We start from the raw sequence: 23,170 nt of genomic DNA, 5'->3' as shown, positions 1-23,170 counted from the left end.
GCATATATTTCCTAGATAGCCTAAAACCAACATTAGGGATAAAAGATCTGAAGGATCTGAAGGATTCCTTCAGCCCAAACGGCTGAAGGATTCAAAATACACAGAGTAAGGCAATAATTGATAAATGGTAACTATATTCTATTTATTTTTACATTATTATTTTAAATATAGTACGCAACTGTTGATCCTTCTGGATCATGGTATATGCATGAGAGGTCATCAAGAACTTCAACGTGTATGCCTAGGCAGGTGTATGAATGAGCGGAGGCTGCCCAGACCTTCAATTCCCCCTTAGAAAATGGAGACAGTATCCAAAGGCCAGACCAAGTCTAGACATTTGGTGCCTCAATGGCTGTAGTTACATGCGGGTCTGGGAATCAAACCCAGGTCTCCCTTGTGGCAGACAAAGATTCTACCGCTGAATCACAACAGTAGGTGATTAGTATATATACATGTAGAAAAACGCAATACAATGAAAATGACTCATTGATTGTGAGGCAAAAAATGGGACTGCCTGAACTCTGATGTGGGCAATCTGGAACCCAGTCTGCTGTGGTTGACTTGCATCCTCCTGGGTGTACTTGGCCAGCTGGCTTGAACACGCCAGCAGCATATGCACTCAGGCCTGTCAACCACACCCAGAAAAGGAAAGAAAAGAAAAAAAACCACACAAAAGCTGGAGTCCAAAACGCTGCATAAGCCGGGTTATTCAGGGGTGAGAATTCCATGTGGAAGTGGAGTTTCAGCTGTGCCATGACAAGGGGTGAACACTCCATCTGTGCTTAGAGCTCCAAATCTGGAGCCTTACATCAGTCACATAGTACAGACCTAAGGACATTAGTGCATAGGTTCAAATTTAATAATAAAATTACATTTTCAGAAGAATACATATAGAGCCTGGACATGGCAAATTTTGAATAAACTGATCTCTCTGAACAAGGAGAGGCCTATACAATGTATTATGGGCTCTTCTCTTAGAGGAGACAAAAACGTATCTATTTTTTTCTTCCAGGTGCTTACTCTATGTGCCCATCTTCCTAGGTACAATAGAGATTTGTGTGTCTTTGCAGATTTTATAAGCAGCTTCTTAAAACTTAGTAGCAGAAACACAAGGCTCTTTCCTAGGGTATAAACATTACAAAAAGAACAAATCAGTAATGCAAAAGAGGTGGTTGGGAGAAGGAAATACAGTATGAAATTAAACTGAAATTTTCACATAAATTATAATTAAGCAATTAGCAACTAAAATCTAATACCTAAAATCTCTAGAAACCTCATACAAAAGAAAACACTGCCAAAAAGATCACTTTGATATAAATATTTCTACTCAGTGAGGACAGACAAAGCTGAAATAACTATATACTGGTGTAAGATACAATGCAAGCATTAGGTTTTGCTTCAAGTTTGCATTTATCCATTGAGCAAAAGTAATATTCATGTTTAAAGAGACCCATCAGACAGATTTAGTTTTAGTTTTACCAACAGAGCTTAGTAGATGAACTGGTACTGATTCTAAACCCAGGCTCCCCCTACACCAGCAAGAAGGAGGCTCCCTCTGTACCACGCACCTGTGGGACTGGGAGATCACAGCAGCACTCTGCAATTGCAGGGACCCAGAGTCCTGCTGCCAGGACCCAGTATCTGTAGTTGTTAGGTGCTGCTGAGGCTGAGAGTCCCCTCAGCTGTGCCCCAGCAACTGGGAGATTGTACCAGCTGCAGTCTCCCAGCCACCAGGGACTGCCAACGTGTGCAAACTAAAGCTGGATAGAAACCAGCTATAAAGTTATTACATTCTCAAGCAATAATTTTATAATTGGTTGGACCTCTTTAAGCACCACAGTTAATTTGCATGCGTAGGCAATCTAACCGTATTGCACAATTAAATGGGTAATTGCATAATAGATATAACATGTAGAGGGGGCCTCTTATATAGTTTTGTATGTAACCCAATACCTTTTATCAAAATAATGCACTGAATATTACAGAGGAAAAAATGTGTTCATTAAAGCCAATGATGGCACAGTGAAAATCTGTGCAGAAACCTGTGTCTGACAACTATAATTTGATCATGCATTTCAGGAACTGAAAAGTATTCCCACATTTTCTGCATCAGTCATTTCTATTTGGTTCAGTTTAGTATAAACATGCCCTCTTTTCTTGTAACTAATTGGAGAATTAATATAAAAGGATTGAACACCTATTGCCCTGTTGCGAGAAAACAGCAATTACATTGTGTCTTTCCACTGGACTTAAGCAACAAAAGAAAATAAAATGAAAAGACATCACACAGGTGACTCATAGGGTGACTTTGAATCCACACTAAACATGCTAGTTCAGATTATAAATGGCCCCTTTTCAGCCTCCTGTGCTGAAGAATCAACTATCCCATCACCACTACAAGCAACTCTGCTTAACTTTTGCTCACAAAGTGACACTGGCTGCTACTGAACTTACTGGAGCAGTTCTATACTTCCCCCTCTTTAGGATTGTGGGTTAAAGGCCATAAAACAGCTCTTTAATTTCCAGGCTACCTATCATACAGATAGTATTTCCTATTTTCTTTGTTACAGACATTGATTAGCAAGGGTAAATTCATTTTAAAATAAGAATAAAAAAATGTGTTTCCTTCCCTTCTTGGGTATCTCATCAAAGGTTAGCGGAGGAGAAAAGTAAAATAATAATATTGTCATCATCTTCTATGTAAATGATTTTTTTAAATTTTGTTTCTGAACTTAAGGGTTAGGTTGAACATTATATTTCTAGCCTCTTTTAATAAGAGCAAAGGAAACAAAGGGCTAGATTCACAAAGCCACTGAGTGCAAAATGTTTTCCTATAATTCAGTGCTTAGAGTATTATGTGGGCAGCTTAAGTTCAATTCTATCCTCTGACTAAGAAGAGTTCAACCTACACCTCCCAACTCCCAGGAGTTGACATGTCCTGACTGTCAGCCTAGACACTCAGGCCAGGGAATATTGATTAATTTTCCATGCAAAGGAACAGCCTGAAGAGAAAGAAGTTAGAGACCCTCTTCCATCTCCCACACAACCTTCAACCTGGGTACTAATACATACCTTGGAGTTTGGAGATGTGAATTCAAACCCCTTGGGAAAAGAACTTGAGGCTCGGAATTCAATATTCTATGCCAATCCCATTAGCACTGAAGCAGAGTAGCACCATCGTCTTTCCCTCCTTTTTTGAATCTAGCTCCCTGTATTTTTTTAAGCTAAAATGATGGCAAAATTCACCCCAGCTTCATGAATAGTGGTAGGACAACCAGAATGGCATTTTTCAGCAGTTAGACTACTCAACAACAAAAAAATTGCCCAGCTCTCTCCAAAAGAAAGGATCTGAATTCCCTGCTGGATCACTTGTGGTCTATATAGGAGCCAGATAATAATTTCCTGAGTCACAAGTGGCAGGCTGGAAACCAGCCAGTCTTTCTCCTGGCTTCCTCTGGCTACAAGAGAAATTTAAGATTTCAGTTGATGGAGTCTCTCCTCACTGATGATCTTCAGACTACCCCCTATCCCAGCTTTCTCATTGACATGGGGTTCCTGTTCTCACAGATGCATTAGGGAGACACCCGGAAAATAGTGAGTCTAAAGCACTATTAGGTAAGTATGATCTTCATCAGAATGTATAATGGCAGGAATTCCCTGGAGTAATTGTTGTTCTGCACAATACTGTAAATCACATCCGAGTACAAAGATAGGAAGGAGTAGAAAGGACTATATTCTGTTAGCATGACAGAGACACTTAATTATCAGAGAGAGTCAAAACACACCATCTATAATCAAAAGTTTCTCCTAGGGAATTTCTGGCTTGTGGGTCAAACTCTCTTGCTTTGCAATTCCTGTTGAATCCCCAAGAGACTGGAGACCAATACAGGCCTGAAACTGAAACTGGACATGTGCTTTTTTCTTGTCAGTGGATGCTGGAACTTTATAGCTTGGTTAAAAATTCTGATTTCTAAAAGTTCAGTCTTTGATTCAAGTCAGAGTGGATGGGCATTGGCCTTATGATGGAAGAAGTAAAGTGCATTCAAGTTTTTTTTTAATATAAAATACTAATGGTCACATTTAAATAATTTTGGAGAATGATATAACATAATGCTCTTTTTGAAAAAAAAGAGGAGACTATTGGTATATAATATAATAAACAGTGTATAACACTGACCACTTTACAAAAAAAATTGATATTTGTTAAGAAAAGACATCAGAAGAATTATTGAAAAAATAACATATTCCACTCATATTTTAAGATTATTATTATAATATACTTATTTTAATTCTTTTTCAATTTTAATCAAGAAAGCTGCCTCTACCTGACAAAACTGTGAAAACCCTTGTTTGGATATTCCTGTTTTGGCTTGGACTTTGCCTTGTATTTCTTCTAGTTAGTAATCTGAGCTTGAGATCAGTTCTTAAGACACAGACCCATTTCAAAACTGTACAAAGTTTAGATGTGATTTTTTGATTTGATTAGTTTACCTATCTGATGAAACATCAGTCAATACCCAGTTCAAAGTGAAAAAAAATAGCACAAGGAAGACAAAAAACCCCAGGAAGAATACTCAATACTTTGGGTAAATTCAAACAATCCCTGATTTATACACTCACACCTGCTTGCATTCCCTGAAAAACACTTATTGTTCTGAGTAAAAATATTCTTTTCCGCCACTGCACACTGTGTCCAATCTTTTAAACAAATCAGTGTCCTGAAGGGTGGTTCCAAAGTGGATGGAACTGGACTGTTCTCCGTGGTGTCAGATGACAGAACAAGGAGCAATGGTTTCAAGCTGCAGCCTGGGAAGTTTGGGTTAGCTATTAGGAAAAACTCTCTCGCTAGGAGGGTAGTAAAGCACTAGAACAGGTACCCAGAGAGATGTGGACTCTTGATCCTTGGAGATTTTTAAGACCTGGCTAGACAAAAACCTTGGCTGGAATGATCTAGTTGGGGCTGGTCCTGCTCTGAGCAGGGGGTTGGACTAGATGACCTCCTGAGGTCCCTTCCAACTCTAATTTTCTATGATTCTCTGATTCAGGGAATTCTAGACCTCCATAGGCTAACTGCTCCATCAAGGGAGCAGTGCCAGTTGGAGTCATGAGACAACTTTCAACTGTACCAGCTAACATTACTAGCTTACTGTAAAAGGGATGCAGTGCACCCTGTGGTAAGGTGCTCCCTGCCTCTCTTATCCAAGTTCTGCAATGTTTAACCCAGAGTATTATAAAGAGAGGAAAGTATATTTTTAAGATACCATTTCTATATAGTAGCAGGAAAGCCATTAACATTTAACCCAGTTAGGATTAGCCAGTCCTAGAGAGAATTTGTACGATACTGAATAGTTGATAGTCTAATGAATTTGTAGATTAAAATCAACTTTTAAAGCCTTGCTGATAATGTAATTAAAGTCATCATCAGTCTTTTTCTAAGTGTCTGTAGCGTGGAGTCACAGTCCATTAGGAGAACATGTTAGCATTGTTCATAACAGGATGTAAATGAAATAATCATGTAATCAGAACTATTTTAACATCAATAATGCCTTAGAGTGGTTATTCTGTATAGCTGTGACACACAATACCTTTATTCCCCTGATCAGATTAAAATGATGATGAATTCCTCGATGGCTCAAGTGTGCTCCAAGGAAAGCTAGAAGGTTGTACAGTTAACTCCCAGGGTGTAACTCTAAACCATACAACCTACTACCTCAACCCGGATGCACACAGATTCCAACGGTGACCATAAAATCTTCTTCACATCTTCAGCCTTTCTTTCAAATATGGCAGCCACATACATATGTCCTCTCTATATTGATTGATGGGCATTCAAAATGTTGAAGACAGTTAACTCTATTTTCAATCATCTTCCATTTTTAATGTAATAATTAAAAGATTGGTTTTAGATTTTTTTCTCTTGTGCACATACTCATAATATATCTTGTGCAGATTTTTATAGTAAAATTTTGAAAGACATGATGAAAATCCAACTACATTTCTGGAAGAACTCATTTTGATTGTTTCCTCTTTTTTAAAATTAAATTTAAGTAGCCATCTAAATTACAAATGCATATTTGAACTTAATATTTTATAGATTATATTATTGAAACAAACATACAGAATCTTCTATTCAAGCTCTGTGAAAAAAAATTCTCACAAACGATAAAATGTTATTCTGATATTAAGCCAAATGTGCTTTAAAAAAACCCAAGGGATAACAAAAAAAATTAATTAGCCATATTTAAAAATCACTAGAGTATATACTATTGAGGCAACCAACAAGAAAAGCAGGACAGAAAGACAAGTGGATTAAAAACTCCCAAACCTACTTTTGCTTGAAACAGTCACATAGGCAGCATGGCTTGTTTTTAAATACCACAAAGTAGCATGTCGTATAACCTTTTGCCAGATAACCACACTGACACAGACCCATAGAAGCGAGCTTGTGCGGTGTATTTTACCACAAGATCGGATCTACGGGTTTATGCCAACTGGCACCATCAGCTAACATCTTCCATTTAATGAGACATGGGAAAAATAATGTATGAAGCCTTTATAATGATGAGGTCAGAGAGCAGCAATGTTGAAATTAACTGTAAAGATTCCTAGTTAAAATATGTATTTCTAATCTGAGGCCATGGCCTTCACCAAAACGAAAAAAAGAAAGAAACTCTGCTATTTATTTTTAAACAGAAATTATGAAAGAAATACACATTTTACAGGCTTGTCACACAATGTTTTTTTTTAATCCACAAATGGATACAAGCATTATTTTGATCATAATGCTGCTGCTTGGTGCAGCCACAAATCTCAGTAACTTCAATAGATGTATTTCATGAAACCAGATGCAGGATCAGGCCATATAAGAAGACATGAAACAATACGAATGGTAAAAGTTTGGGTTCAATATTTTAGCATTGATATTGTACTACAAACCAATAATGAACATTAAACCACAACATCTGAAGCCACCATGTATAACAGATGGGCTCTTTCAGATAACCCTTTAAAGACTGGTCAAAAACTTCTTCAGATTGAAGTGTTTTCAGATACTACCTACACAAAAGCTTGTTGATTAAGCAATGCATATTAAATGAATCACAGAAGTTAGTTCATATCTTTTGTCCACTAAAATTTCTAACAACACTGCTGCCTGATAAATAATACAACAACTGTAAAAACAACTTTATAACACTTCAGGGCTAACTCATAAAACATGTAACTTTTTTGTTGTGACTGATAAAACATTATGATGCAAATATCTGCACACACAACATACAGTGCCTCATGCAACAGACTAAAATTAGTCCCTTTTGAGAAAATATTTAGTAATTCTGTGGATGAAATGCAGATGCATTTTTATCATATACATATTTTAAGTTAGCATACTTCCAAATAGTGCATTTTATCATTTTAATATTTTTTAAAATGATATGCAAATGTAATTTTCAAACAGTATAACTACAAAAATATATAAAAAATATTGCCAGGAGTGTATCCCTTAAAATAAGGGCTGTTGAAATGTCTCTTTAATATTAGTGTCAGCAAAATACTGAAATTTCTTTCTGAACTAGATTTCAGTATCTTCTTTCATAGATTCCCACTATAGACCCAAATCTTTACAATGCAGTAGTACTCTGTTTAAGATAAGGAAACTGCTAGCATAGGGGCTACTGGATCAGGTCCATACTGTATTATCTGAAAAACTGCAACAAATGTGTCTAATTCAATAAGGGTAATAATGACTGAATGCCAGTGAACAGGCATTGTAATTTTGAACATTTTAGTTGATTAAATCTTAGAATGTCTACTGTATGTTGTTGGGTTTTTCCCCCTCCATTTCTTTTTACTTTTCTATTTTTTGGTAATGATTTCAATGCATTGCTATTCTTCTATGCAAAATTGATATAAGTTCAATAGCAACCATACTATCATTTTTTTCTGTTGAAGCTGAAGAGTTAAAATACATTGCAACAAAGGAGATGAAACAAAAATTGTTATCATAGTATCAAACATATGGATACTGATTGCTTACATATCTTACCAATTGCTATTAATGGATGCTATGAAAGAGTACTACTCAGGGATTTCCCTTTCTAAGAAAGACTGGAAGGTATTCAGTGTTTCATAAAAAAAACACATTGACCACTGCATTTCATACACACACACACAAATGCACATGCACACACACAGTAAAAGACTCGGATTATATATTGATTTTTTTTAGGTTCCTTTAAATCTACATGGGGGAAAAATATTATAAAAGTAGACACTAGTGCCCTATTCCCTAAAGAGAAAAATCAAAACAAAGTTTATATGTAAGAATATATTTCTATATTTCTTTTAAGTTAAAAAAAACTTCTCTAAAATTAATACTTCTAATATTCTTGCCACAAGTCTTTCCAGTAACAGAAAAATATTAAAAACATGCTTAAGGAGATCATTTTATTACCTTTGTTGATTTCTGTTAACAACTTCATCGTTTTCCATTGTTTTAAATTTTCCGATCACTAAAACAAGAACATTGGTGAGAGAGAAATGTTGGAAGAATTATTTTTAAGATAATCTGAGACATGTAAAACAGTATTAATACTAATTGTGAAAAGACGGAATCAACATATTGTTGATGCCTTTCTCAAGGCCATGGGAAGACATTCAGTGAGCACACAGACTTTGTGACTCTGCTATTTTGTATGTCTTTCTTTCTTTTTCTCCAAATATTGTAATATTATGATTATTCCAAAGTAGAGGAGTGTTGGTGGTAGGAAATAAATAGGATTTGTTTCAACATGTTTGTTAGATTTTAATGTAGTATGTAGATTACTATGAAAATAGTAATCAGGTCAGTTCAGCTACACTTAAAATATATTTTTTAAGCAAGCATTAGTTACAAAAAAGTCTTAGAAACAATTATTTAATTACTTTGCTTATTTTAAAAAGATGTCTGCTCATTTAGGCAAATGTAGACATAAATTTTCATTATTCCAGTAAGCATTATTGACATATGAAAGTATTCTAACAGAGCTACTGGGGGAAAAATTACTATGCACATAGTAAATCCTTTTTTGTGAATGAAGATCTCTCTCACACACCTATATATGCTGATATATATATATATGCTGTTATTCATATATATATATATATATATATATTCTCAATTTAGTAATTTCCCACAATTCATTGCAGGCAACAATATATACTGTACCACAATTCAGCACATAATCTAAGCAGCTGATATCTAATTAGTAATCTATAACTTGTCAAATAGATGCTTATACTTCTGTAGTTTGAAGAAATGTAAGATGTTTATAAATCTTTTATACGAAACAACAATATATGATATGCCTTAATAAGCATATTAAAGTTTTCAATAAAAGAACATTTTAAATCTTAGAGTACTATCTACCAGGGGGCTTGTATCTTTTTAATATAGTACTGAAGAGCTCAAGCAAAGATTAAAAATCAAACTGAAATACATAAAGCATATTGATCTGGTGACCCTACTATAAAGTGTCAGCCAAAATGAATGTTGTTAAAAACTGTTCTATTTGCCTAGCAATGTATTTCTGAAGTCACACAAAACAATTAAAAAGCACCTATGGTCAAAACTTACAGTAACTTTGCATGCACTTTTCACAAAAATATTGAATGGATATCTTAAATGCTATTTTCAGATATTCTTTGACAAATGCTACTTTAGCAAATATCTTAAAATAGGCACTGTAACTAGCTGTGAGCCAGGCTTGCTTCATGTAACTTCCAATAATGTGCCTTTTATTCCCCTGCTTATAACACTGAAATCTTTGTAATGGATTTAAATACAAATTGTAAGAAACTCATAAGTGAACCAACTCGATTATAACTTTAATATATTGGCTACAAGAGTGATCTTTTCTTATAGTTGAACAAGTTCTCCCCCCCTCCCCTCTCTCTCTCTCTTTAGGAATTGAAAGCATGAGTCACACTAAATAAAAAAAGAATTTACTTTCCTTAGCAACCAGCTCTAAATACCCACCACTTTCTTACAGATAACCAAAGCTTATACTGAATACATGTAATTATTAAGGTCTTTGCAAAACTTCAGTGCTTAGCTAAGATAAAATGTGCCTGCCACTTATTTATATCATTTCTGCTGTTTTGTTTACTTTCTATTTTTAGCAGTATTAGTTCAAACATGCTGAAACAAAAAGTTAGTAAAAGAAAAAGTGTGATCAGTCATCTATGTTAAATCTAATACACAAGGACTCGGTTTCGAAACAACATGTTTAAAACGAAAAAAAAAAGAAAAGAAAAAGAAGCTATACCTGATATGAAAGGTACGTTTTCACCCACTGCCATATATTGCTATTAAAGCAATAATAAAACAAAACAAAGATTTTTTTTTAAGTTAAAAAATCACTTAGGCTCATTTAGTTATATTGTTTTAAGAAGCTCTAACACATCCTGATGACTCTGGAGTTAAACATGCCAGACTTTTTTTTTTTTTTTGGAAGCAGGAGAGTCACTTTTTTTCATCACTCCTGTATGTAGGACAAACTCAGATTTGTTTCTTCTTAGGCTCCTGTTATTTCTCGGAATAGAACCAGGATGCCTGTCTTCTTTTTCGTTCTTCTCGGAATTCCAAGCACAAAGCACTGCGCAAAAGCTGCACCAATCCTCGCCGCAACTGCCTGCACAGTGCTAGAGGTGGGAGAGCCCAGAAAATTCATCTATCCCCTGCGCTGATTTTATACATGGGGATTGCACAAGTCTGCCGAAGCAAAGGGGTGAAAAGGCAGGGTGCCAGTTTGCTACACTATGCTGCAATGATCTCATGTTCAATGCTTCTCCCCGTTTGCCCAGTTCAAATGCCTGTTCATTAAACAGTAAAAACTTTTATTCTTCAGACACTCAAAAGGATAGTTATAAACCACAGATCAGCCATAAAAAAAAACACCAGAACATGTCGTTTTCAAATTCAGTTATTAAGCCTAAATATTCTGTTTATATTTTCTTTTTTTTTTTCTGTTTAGAGATAAGAAGCAGAATTTATCAGGCGTGAAAGGGACAGCCTCCTGGTGGTGTGCCAAAAAAGCCAGAATAAAGGCAAAGTTGTGCTTCAAAGCTCAATCGCTTGCTGAGTCTGGCTAAAGTCAAGTATTAAGATCCACCATTTTCTGAGCCATGTAAGAAAAGAAGAAAAAAGTCAGAACGGGTGCTGCTTTCCAAGTCTCCGTTGGCACCATCACAAAATCTCAGCCGTAAGGTCACATGATTCTCTGCCAAATGTGGAGTGCATTCCCATAAACCATTCTGCTGATACTGCGAAGGCAGCTATTGTCTAGTTTATACCCAAAGTTCAGCCCACTCCTCATTGAATTAGCTGAAAAACGCATCACCTTTGGGGGTTGGGAGCCATGGAAACGTCTACCTGGCAGGCTGCCCACTTTTTCTGCCCATCAACCAGAGATGGAATTGTGCTGCCTAATGTAATGATGACTAGGAATGTGAAGAGTCGTCCAAAGTGAATCTGATTCTTGCGAAGCCTGTTTCATTTGCACAGCAAACTCTGGCTTCTTGTCGTTAAAAAGGCGGAGGGTGGCGGGGGGGGGAGGGAAAAAAAAGCCTTTCTACTAAATGTAGCAATTAAAGGTCTAGTAAACATGCCTACTCTGCAACTTTACTTCATAACACACCCAAATGGTTCCCAAACCAAAGGACTTAGTATATGTAAGTTTTCTGATTTAAAGCAGCAGTCATTTTTCCTGAGTTAATGCAGCATTCCCTGGACATTTTTTCTCCCTAAGATATAAAATGTGGTATATAGCAGATCTCTCAGCTCTTCTTTTTTCCTTCTTTATTACCTCCTGATTTTTATCTAGCACAAATTATATATGTGCAGAGCAATACCCACAAGTAGCCATGGGGATGCAATATTGCTGCAATCTTCCTCAAAGCAGTCTCCTGAGAAAGCTAGTTGTGTTTCCAACAGCACAAAAATCTTCATCTTAGCCCTCTTATCTTCACTAGTGACTAGGACAGCCAGTCTGCAAGTTTGTAACCCAACATATTTGAAAAGTGCACCATCTCTTTCCTTAAAATACAATTAATCCAGATATTCTTGAGGCAAGTTCCAATTATATGGGATTTATAAAAGATACAGGTTATTGGAAAAACAATGTACTAGGTGTAGATCCTCTGTTTCAGAACTGTAAATTCCATTCTGCCCATCTATTGCTTTTATGTAAAATGTCACAAAGCATCCAAATGAGACTTCTGACTAGGTAAAGCTGGGGACAACGATTTTATGCTATTTCAGGATATCAAATGGACTATTTAAGAGAATTCATTCAGAGTTCAGTGTTGTGAACAAACTGACAAATATCCAATGAATGCTGCTTCTCACTCAGGGTCGAAACTGAAGCAAAATAAATACCACCCTTTTGGTATATATATAAAAAAAGGAGGCAGGAACAGCCAAATGTACTTTAACACAATAGTTCTTAATCCGTTTGGACCCAAGGCATGAGTCTGGAGATTCAAGGCACCCTCAGAAAATGGCAGCTCTTAGTTTTCACTCATTTTTTGACTATCAGAAAATAATAGAGCAATTCTTCTGTTGCAAAGAACTGAGACAGACTACATCAGGTCAGAATGTTTCAACACTAAGGATTTTTATTTGAAATCTCTCTGTGCTTATTTTGTGAAACATGTTTCCAAGCCTAACTGCGCCAACACTGCATGCCACCCTATGGCAACCTTGAAAGGATCTCAAGACACCCCAAAGTGCCACAGCACCTTGGCTAAAAATCACTGATTTGACATTTGTATATAATAAGATAGGTGTGAAAGTAAAGATGAAGTCCTTTACAGGGGAAGAAGAGAAACATGGTTAGGAAACAACAGGGCAGTGTTGGGAGGAAAGGTGGAAAGTGATAGAGTGAGGGGCAGCAGAGAAGTAAAAAGTAGAGAAAAGACAACAAAGAATAATGTGAAGGCTTCTTTGGAGAGCATTTCCCATCCTAATTCTTAACTACAGTTATATCTTTCTAATTTATTTATTTTTTGCTTTAAAGAAACTAAAGGTTAATTGCATAATAGATTTTGAGTAAAGTGGCTTTGATAAGGGATTTGAAGAAAAAGAGGGTGATTATGATGCAAGGAAACGGTATTTTCAGGCATAGCAAGCAGCATGAAAGATGTCCCACAGGTATTTGGACAAAGAGAACAGCAGAGTAAAGCATGAAGATAAAATTGGAAGGAAAGAGGGTCTGAACAAGAAAGGGTTAGAATGAGGTAGAACTGCGCTAACTTTAAATGACTGAATGAGAATTTTGAAATAGTTGTAGAGGGGGTCAAGGAATAATTGCCACAAAAAAGGATGGGTAGGCTACTGCAATAGGAGAGGAAGACTAATTTAGTATTAGTCCCTTATCTGACAGAACAGAGGAAATTGAGACAAGGACAGAAAAGTTGAGAGTTATTCATGAAGAAGATTATCAAGGCATGGATGAGGTTTGTGGAAGGAAGAATAGACAGAAAAAGTGGATGTTAGACATGCTGCAATGGGAAAAAATGAATTGATCAGCAGCAAGCTAAAGTGAAGATTGAAGAACAGATGGGTATAATTAGTATAAGGGGTATGAGAAAACTCACACACCTCCTTTCTATGAAGTCAAAACCCTGCCCTTGGGCCAAGAATGGCAACAAGGAGTGGGGGCCCAGGTGGATTTAGACAGGAACTAAAAAGGCCAGGCAACTACTGAAGCAATTAGTTTTACCTGGTCCCTGGAGTAATGGGGAAGGGGGCAGAAGATCCAGTCATGTGACCAGAAGGAGGCTGGGCTGGGCGATATAAGCCTAATCTCTGAACATGCAAAGGGTAGAAATCCCCTGCTTGTATCAGATAGAAGAGGGACTGGTGGAGTTGAACAGGCAGGCACCCAAGCTACCCAGGGGAGCTGGAGGTGAGATGGCTCCAGTGGAGGTAGGGCCTGCAGGCAACATTTAACCCCAGGGTGGGAGACTATTTGTTTTATGAAACAGCTGGCTTGTGTTGTTGGTTTTGGGGTTTTTTCCTAATTTTGAATTTGAAACCAGAGGACAAGATTATGGCTACAGGGGTAGAGGAGGCCACGAACAGAGGTCCCTGAGTGCACTCCCCTGCTATAGGTGCCAGAAGTCAACCCCAAGCCAGAAGGGAATAGGCACAGTGAGGCTGGACCCCCATGTGGGCTGCCATCACCACCTTAAATGAGAAGTGCTGAGGGAGAACAAAGGCCCCGAGTAGGGCTGGTCAGACCAGGTAGACAAGGCTACCCAGGAGGTTATTCCTGGCCCCAGGGACTTCTCCCCCAATAACAAACAAACATCAGAGTCATGGCAGGTGAAAGACTGGGGGTGAGGTGGGACCAGGAAAGAGTAACTGGAGGAAACAATACTTTGATATCTCTTGAATAGATATTTTCTGTTTGTCTGAGAATTAAGCAATGGCTATAGCAACTCAACTGGTCCCTGATTAGGATCAAACCTCTATAAATCATAACTATCAGACCTTAAAGATGCAAGAATAAATAGCCTGAACAGATGAACTCTCCCTTATCACCACCTTATGCTTTGACCCTAAAACAGATACACAATACATATATAGACAATACAATTGTGTATAAAATGTATACTTACGTAAAAATATATCTGTTGTATATAAACACATATATATGCTATGTACATTTACATAGTATATAGGGTTTGCATCTGAGAATATCAGCCTTCAATCTAAAACCTTCCTGACATTGTATTTATCTTAATTTTTTTCAATTTCTATAACAATGGAGCTTATCCAAAGTAGCAGGGGTTCATACTAAAAGTTACTGGAACAAAAATGAATATTAAATGCCAACATCCATGTGATAGTCAGCAGAACTCAATTCAACCGATACATCTCATCTCACCTATACAGAAAGATAAATCCTAGTATCACCCTTTCTCTTAATCAAATAAGTACACCCTGGTGTGTACCTTTGTTGATCAGGCCTGTTTCAGCTTTGAAAGGCTTGTTCTAATGGCTCATAATCAAGAGTCTGCTGTTGATTTGTTCTCTTTTTCAAATAGATAGCCTCTGCCCCTTCCAGCATGAGGAGGATGGCTCCTGGATGTTGTGGGATGGCATAAACTTTCTCAAAAATTCCTGTTAGATTGAAATTTCAGATGCCCAGAGACAGACTTTTTGAAGGGCTAATTAAACTATTTAAGCAATTTGAATTATTAGTGCGGACAAATGCCCTTTTTTATTTTCAAAGCTCTTCAGGCAAGATTGTTTATCATGGGTCCTGTGTCCCAATCTCAATCTTATCATGTCAGTTTATATAATTTATTTGATCCTCCTGCAAAAACAGGTATGACAGTTTGATATTTCACAGAGTTCTTTGAGTTCCATCACTAAAAAAAGTATTATAGAAACTAAATGATATTATAGCAAATATTTTTGGCTCTCAAGTAACTCAAAAATAGCTGATCAATTCAATCTAAAACATGAAGTGACTGCTACCTAAAAAAGTGCTTCTGTAAAAATCACTTGACGTTCCTGCCATGTCTAATGTGCCTCAATGACTTTTATTTTTTTATTTGTTTCTTTCAATAACTCTTTTTCTAACTGCCAAACCTGTAGACCTGCCCTGAGAAATAACAGCTGAGCTTGTTTCCTTCCATTATATATATATCACCATTAACAATACGAGTGCTGTAGGCCAGATTACTGTTTTTTTAAGCCATTGGTGATACCCGTGTGACTCTGTTAACCTTTAGTGCAATTACAGAAGTTAAACTAATAACTTTATTAGAAGACAGTGGGGTTGCTCAGGTAAAATAAACTGAGCACAGATTCTTGCCTGCAACGTCTTAAAGATGGAAGAAAATAAAGAAAAACAACTTTATGTTCAGGGATGTTTTCCAATCTTTGAAGATTATACACAAAACATTTTTTCTTATAATGGAAGAGACAATTGACACCTCTAGAATCACCTTTTATTGGAGAACACTTAAGTGTATAGGCTAATCCTCAGTAAAGAGTAGGTCTTTGGCTAATATTGAACAAGTAACAGCCATTTAAAATCATGTTTGCATATGCATACCAAGCAACAATTAATGATCTTGCTAATGGGTACTCAGCCCTGGCCTGCAGGCCAGATCTGCCCTGTGGAGCCATGTCATCTGGCTTGCCGAGCCATGTCATCTGGCTTGCCAGGGTCCCCATGGGTCTATATATTTGATCATGGGGGAGCAATGGTAGCATTAATTGCCACTCCTCTGCTGCCAAATTTCCAGATCTCTGTGGGGAGTCAGACAGCATGGCCCTACATGTTGGATCAGATGCATAGGGCCAGGCTGGGGCACTGCAGGGGCCAATCTAGCCACATCAACCCTAGGAGGGATCTGGCTTGTGGACTGTCTCTATGCCACTCAGTTAGCCTGCAGTAATTAAAAGTTGAGCACTACTCATCTAGATGAATCCAAGAAGGCCTTATCTGCTAAGTACTGCAATGATACCAAAAAGGGAGGAAAAAATTGTTGTGCTTTTTTACCCATATGTAACCTGAGGAATTGGTGGCCTGGGCACAATGAAGAGAGAAGCCATCATGATCTGAACATGAGAACTTAGGGAAGAGGAGAGAAGGGGAGGGGAAATGTTGATGTTGCTGGAAGGTCCAACCATGTGAGAGCTCTTAGTAACTACCTGCAGAACAACTTAGCCCCAGTCAGGATTACTGAAGCATACAGACATTCTTTTCCTATGGTAAAGAGGAAAAGGAAAACATCTCCTGGGGTCCAGACAGCCCTGGCTAAAGCTGGAGGAAAGAGTTAAGGAGAATAGAAACTGAAAGAAACAGAAAAAGAGGGACACTAAAAGTGAAAAGAGGGAGTCAGGAATAAGGTAGGGTAATGTTGACATCCCTTTTTCTTTTTATTCCTCGATTTAAAAAAAAAAAAAAACCTTGAAGAAATTAAATACTAAACTAACAAAATCATAAATGTAATTGCTACACTTTAAGGTTAAGAATTTAGACACAAAATAGTCAAGAAACAGAAGCGCTGGGAATCACACTTCTTTCTTTTTAATAACTTTTGTATATACTATCACAGCAGTACACAGTACTTTAGGAAAAAACATAAACCCTTTCACTTTGTGGACCTCAGTTTGAAAGGCACTAGTATAAAGGGGAAGTTGAAATGATTGTAAAATATATATAAAAAACCAAAAAGTGACTTTAGGAGCTCTGAATCAGCAGGGTAAACTTTCCTCATTTTGCTTCCACCTTCATTTTATTTTCAAGTAATACAATGCCTTCCCAATTCCTTCTTCAGTTTTAGGGTTAGAGTCAGAGAACTAAATAGGCAGGAAAACTGGTGTAATTATTCATCGTAAATGTAAGCCCTTGTTCGGCTCTTGAAACACCGATGAACAGACTTTTAAAATGTATTTGTCTTAAAATTCCAGTCTGTGGATTATATGCCAACATTTTGCTTTGACTATTTGTTATCTGGGGTTTGTGATCAGCCACTTAAGTCTCATAACATTATTTGCATTTGCTATAGGGAAAAAGAATTATTTTAGGTACGGAAGCAACAAACAGAGAACAGTGAACAGCAAATATTCTTCATGCAAGAATAATCTTGAAAAGAGACAAGCATGGGCGTTTATAAGAAAAACAACCATTCCCCAAATGTTCATCAGAACAAATAAGAAATATTCACAAACAACAGCGAGTTCAAAAATGATCATATCAAACAGCCATCTAAAATTCAAATGAATATTCCCAAACACAATTTTACAGTAAGTAGAAAGCTCCATGTTACCACAAATAGGGACAACCTGTCAGGTCTTGCCTGGTATGCAGGAGAAGCTTCTCCTAACCAACAGAATGTCTACAATGCCACCAAAGCTGAGAAAAAGTAAAATGATGTCTACACAAGCTGCTGACTTCTCATATTTCATTTCTCTTTTACTTCTGAACTGTTAGCGATAGTCTATGAGATCTAAAAGGTAATGTTATTTCGGTGACAACAGGAGGCTGCATCAGGTGAATGTCCTGCATTGTTATAAAACATTAAAACAAATGGATGGTGATAGAAAGAGCTTTGCCGCAGATCCTCCTTTCACCACAAGTTCATTACTTTCCATGTATTCCTATAGCCCATAATCATAATGTTTACGAGAATTTTTTTCCACCTTGTATAAATTCACAAATCATACAACTATTTGGATTTGTGCATAAAAACTCTTACAACATCTGTATTCATCTTATTCTCCACACACTTTTTGGATATATGTAGATATTATATATATATATACGTATTTATGCCTGATTCATCAATGAAACCTACATGCTTTATGCTTCAAGGGGGAGGCCGGTAGATTCCAAACTACGAGCCAAATGGGCCTTCAAATATGCAAATCCACATCAGACGACAATTTATTCCTGCCAGGCTAGCATGTCTTCTGCATTCCTGGTGGCATCTTACAAATAATATGGTTAAAAGAGAAGTGGAATGGTTTAGCAAAATATATAGCATATAGCTTTCCTATTGCCTGTAGCTGATCATAAGCTATTCCAGATCAGATGCTGAAATAGCGTTCACTGCTCAGTTTGCTAAGTCATTTAGGGATCTAACAGATTTTATTGATTTCTTCACACTTTCTACATAGGTTTGCAATCCAATTCCAGATTCAAGGGCTTCATCTGCATTTCATTGACCTTCTAGGATTAGCGAGTGACTTTTACTTACTTTGAGTATATCCTTTTTCATTTTTACAAATAGGATATCCTTCAGTTTTATAGCTGGCAAATTCTTTATTTAATAAAAAGAACAAGGATGATGTAATACTAAATTAAATATTCTTCAATCAATGGCACACTGTGTATAAACTATTTCTGGGCTATGTGCCTTAGCAATTATAATAAGCAAGCATCTCTTTCACTGTTTTGAAGATAGAAATACTGAAGAATAGACAGAGGAGGCAAGGAGACCAATGCTATGCAGCATGTCGGTAGCAGAGTTAAGAAAAGAATGCAAGGGATCTGAGCCTGTCGCGTTGTCCATTCTCCGCTTCATGCTGTCACACTACATGGTTTTTCAATCTAATGGTTTCTGCTAAATTTACTTCTTCTTGTGTTGCTTTATTTCTGGCTGTGGGGAAGTCAGGGAAGGGCTAATAATCTCTCAGCTGGGCCATCAGAATGAGTCCCATGGCAGATGCAAACAGTTTGAGCTAGGGTTCTTGGGTTTCCAGTCTCCAACATTGTGCAGAGTTTGACACTTTGGTAGCCTAACTCAAATCAATGCTGTCAAGACATATGAACCCCCAAATTTCTATGTTATTCTAGCTCATCATTCTATCTCTAGAAAAGACAAGACTGGAGGGATTTCAGAACAAGCTTCAAATACACAAAGGGGATAAAGAGGATAGTGATCAACTCATCCCTGTCATCTAAAAGCTATGGCTACCTCCATGCCAGCAGCTCTCAATCAAAGCCAGTGATTTTCAACCATGGTGCTGTGGAGCCCTAGGCTGCCTTGAGATCCTTTCAAGGGCTCCCTGGCATGCTGTGCAATATTAGCACTGTTAGGTGTAGGGTGGCCATCATAGAGGACAGTCTGGTTGTCCTCTGTCCTCTATTGATACGAAACTGGATGCCTTTATGTCTTCTATTTTTCTGTTGAAGAGAAAAATAGAGGACATAAAGGCATCGGGTTTCATATCAATAGAGTACAGTGGACAGAGTAGCAAAAAACTGGAAAGTCCTCTATGATGGCCACCCTAGTTAGGTGTGTAAACAGGCTGCATAAGATAAACCCATAGATTTAAAAAAGGAATCTATAGTGTTAAAAATGTTATGACCTGTTGCGGTCTTTCTGAATACTTTGATAAAAACAGAGTGAAAAACTAAGAGTTGCCACTGTCTGAAGGGTGCCTCGAGTCTAATTAGGGATGCCTCAAGTCTGAGAAGGTTGAGAGCCGCTAATCTAAGCATACCACTGGATCCATTATCTATAGCCAAACTCTAAGTTACAACCTGGAATGCACACCTTAAGGATCTGGAGCAGGTATTACTACATTTACAGCACAATCCTAAAACTGGAAGCCAATTAAATCAGCAAATCAGCAGAGCCAGATTGCTATAATACCAACCCTGAGACAAGGAAAACAAAATCCCCCTGGTTGTCACTTATAACTCCAAGCTTTAAAACCTTAGATATATCATTAATGGCCTCCAACCTCTCCTGGAAAACATCTCAAGGTGGCCATGGGGAACAAACCTGCCCCAGATTACAGGCAGACCCCAGCCTCAAATGGTATTTCTCCAGCAACTGATTACTTAACTCCAGTTCTTCCCAAGGCACCAGACCTTGCTTCAGTCCCAGATGCCACCTGTTCCACCTGATCAACACAGACCACATCATCATTAGACCAAATAACATAGATTATAACATACAAGGTTTATTCACTTGCTCCTCTACCAAAGTCATATACAACATCACCTGCTTATAGTGCCCCTCTCCTGTATACACTGCATGTAAGAATGAATGAACACTGATCTGACATCAATTCCAGAAAGAGACACAAGCCTGTGGCAGGTCCTTTAACCTCCCTGGACAGTCCATTGTTGACCTCAGGGTGAGTTCTTCTTATTCCACAAAACTTTAAAAACAAACTTGAACAGGAAATTATGGAATGAGAAATTATCCACAGGAGGATTGGTATAGATGATATCTATTATCTAGATTCCCTTCCAGACCCAGTTTTTATGATTTTATCACTATAGCATATGATAATTTTTCAATAATGCATTAAGCTACAAGACTTTCAGCCTTTCCTTGTAAATCTCATCTCTCAGGGGCCTGAGAGACAAGGCTTATGAGGAAAGGCTGAAAGAACTGCAGTTATTTAGCCTGAAGAAGAGAAGACTGAGGGGAGATTTGATACAGTTTTCAAATACCTCAAGAGTAATTATAGCGAGGATGAAGATGGGCTTCGCTCTATGGCTGTAGGGGACAGGATTAGGAGCAATGGCCTCAAACATCAGGAGAAATTGTAGCTGGAGATTAAGAGGAACTTTCTGACTATGAGGGTGGTCAGACATGGGAACAGGCTACCTAGATACATTGTGGAATCTATGCTTAGAAACTTTCAGCTACTTGATTGGAATGTTTTAGTTTGGGATGATCCTGCCATGAGCAGGGTGCCTGGACTAGATGACCCTATGAGGTCCTTTCCAGGCCTCCTTTCCGATGATCCTATAATTAACAGCTGAGATGTGTTTGTCTTTTCATCCTGTTTCCAGGAAGGGAAAAACTGGCTCATTAAGGTGTATTATTTTTCTAGTTTGCATTTATTTGGTTTCATATAGTTTGGGAGTTTTTTTCATATTTTTTGTTTTAATATGGAATTGTTACTTTTTTATTTTAACAGTAGGGATTTCTCATAGAACCAGAATTCCAATTTACTCCCAACCTCAATACTGAGAGCCATTACCTTTTTTATTTAAGTTCTTTGGGGCCAGTGACCAGGAATTTGACTAAAGCCAATATGGCTACCCCAAGATTACAATCAGGTGTACTTTCAAATCTGCCTCTTGACAAGTATTTGGGATGATTTTAGAAAAAGGATGTGTCTTGAAACCTAGCTGCATTTTTCCCCTTTTTTCCCAGCAATTACTGGTGTTCTTTCCATTGTCCTTTCTGTCTCCCTTGAAAAAGCCCTAACATAACATCCCTTTTACAGATCTTTCTGCTGATGTCCTAGCACTCTTTGCAGTAAGTGATCCTCCCAGACAGCAAGCAGCAGTAAAGAACAATAAAAGCAGATCACGTTAAAACTGGAGGTCCAAAGGTACCAAAGATATTATTTGTTTATGCAAGTATCTGAGGGCCGCTCTAGACATTCAGGTAAAAGTATGATAGGATCTGATGCATGATCCACATAATCGTATCTCCTGCCATGTCACATGTGCAGAGTAGGAGGTATGATTGTGGGATCCAGCATCAGATCCTTTCACACCTTATCATCGGTGCAGGGAGAGCCCAGAACTGTGGCCCCAAGCTCCCCCTTTGCTGGCATACTAGTAGCAAGCTACCACAGCTGTGAATCTTGCAGCGCTGATGGGACTCCCAGCTGCAGCAGTGACCCACATGCTGCCATGGACAGAAATCCCATCAGCGTCCAATGTGGAGTGCTGCTGTGGCTTGGAATCCCATCAGCTGACAGGACTCCCAGCCACAGCAGCTTGTGGGGTGCTGCTGATGGGACTTCCAGCCATGGCAGCATGTGAAACACTGCCACAGCTGGGAGTCTTATCAGCTGACAGGACTTGCAACTGCAGCAGCACCTGGTTCACCCCCATGGCTGGGAGCCCCATCAGCTGACAAGGCTCCCAGTTTTGTATGCTGCATATTCAAATTAAAGCTGAATAGAAACCAGCTATAAAGATATTATACATTTTCCAACTCTAACTTCATATCTAGCTGGACTTTTTTAAAGCGTGGTTATTAACTGCATGTGTAGCTGGTCTAAATTAATTGCACAGTTAACATATAATTGCATAATACATGTAATATATAGAGGGGGACTGAAAATTATATCTATATATCTCTCTCTATATATACATATACATACATATATATATCTATGTATAGATATATATATAGATATACATATATCTATGTATAGATATATAGAGATATATGTGTATATATATAGATAGATATAGAGATACAGAGATATATCTATATCTATATATAGCAGGAGTGATGAAGATACAATCCATGGGCTGGATCCGGCATGAAGAATGGTGGCAGAGTCAATTACCTCAACCCCAAGAACTGCAGTAAGAGTGCCATGGGCCAGATTAGGAGTGCATAGCTATGGTCTTCTGGCCAAAGGTGCTGCTCATGGGGTCAGAAATTTATGCTCAATGTTGTTCTGAGAGCTACAACAATTCCACTGCCAAATTCCAACTGCACTGGCCAGATGACAATGCTCCATGCTCTGGATCCATCCTGTGGACTGGCGCCATGCCACTCATCTGGCCCATGGAAACAGGTAAGTTGGGTACCACTGTATTAAGGCATCATATGCTCTCTACTACGTAAACTTTAAAACACTGCATATAGAACCATTAATACTACCACATAT

General features: G+C 37.8%; 1 long non-coding RNA gene across 3 annotated transcripts in view; it reads right to left on the bottom strand.

Moving 5' to 3' along the window:
• Positions 1-23,170, bottom strand: part of LOC112550198 — a 136,056-nt gene that overhangs the window by 42,983 nt on the left and 69,903 nt on the right. For 2 of the 3 annotated variants that reach the window (XR_003093898.1, XR_003093899.1), the window contains 2 exons: positions 8,453-8,510; positions 278-1,121 (listed from right to left, as the gene is read on the bottom strand). This is a non-coding gene — a long non-coding RNA (uncharacterized LOC112550198). Of the gene's footprint in view, positions 1-277; positions 1,122-8,452; positions 8,511-23,170 lie in introns of those variants that run through there. The other variant, XR_003093900.1, reaches the window with a different exon arrangement.

This window comes from Alligator sinensis, unplaced genomic scaffold (genome assembly GCF_000455745.1).
Source record: "Alligator sinensis unplaced genomic scaffold, ASM45574v1 scaffold486_1, whole genome shotgun sequence".
Taxonomy (NCBI): domain Eukaryota; kingdom Metazoa; phylum Chordata; order Crocodylia; family Alligatoridae; genus Alligator; species Alligator sinensis.
Note: the sequence above shows the minus strand (reverse complement) of the source record. Positions and strands in the feature narration are given on the sequence as shown.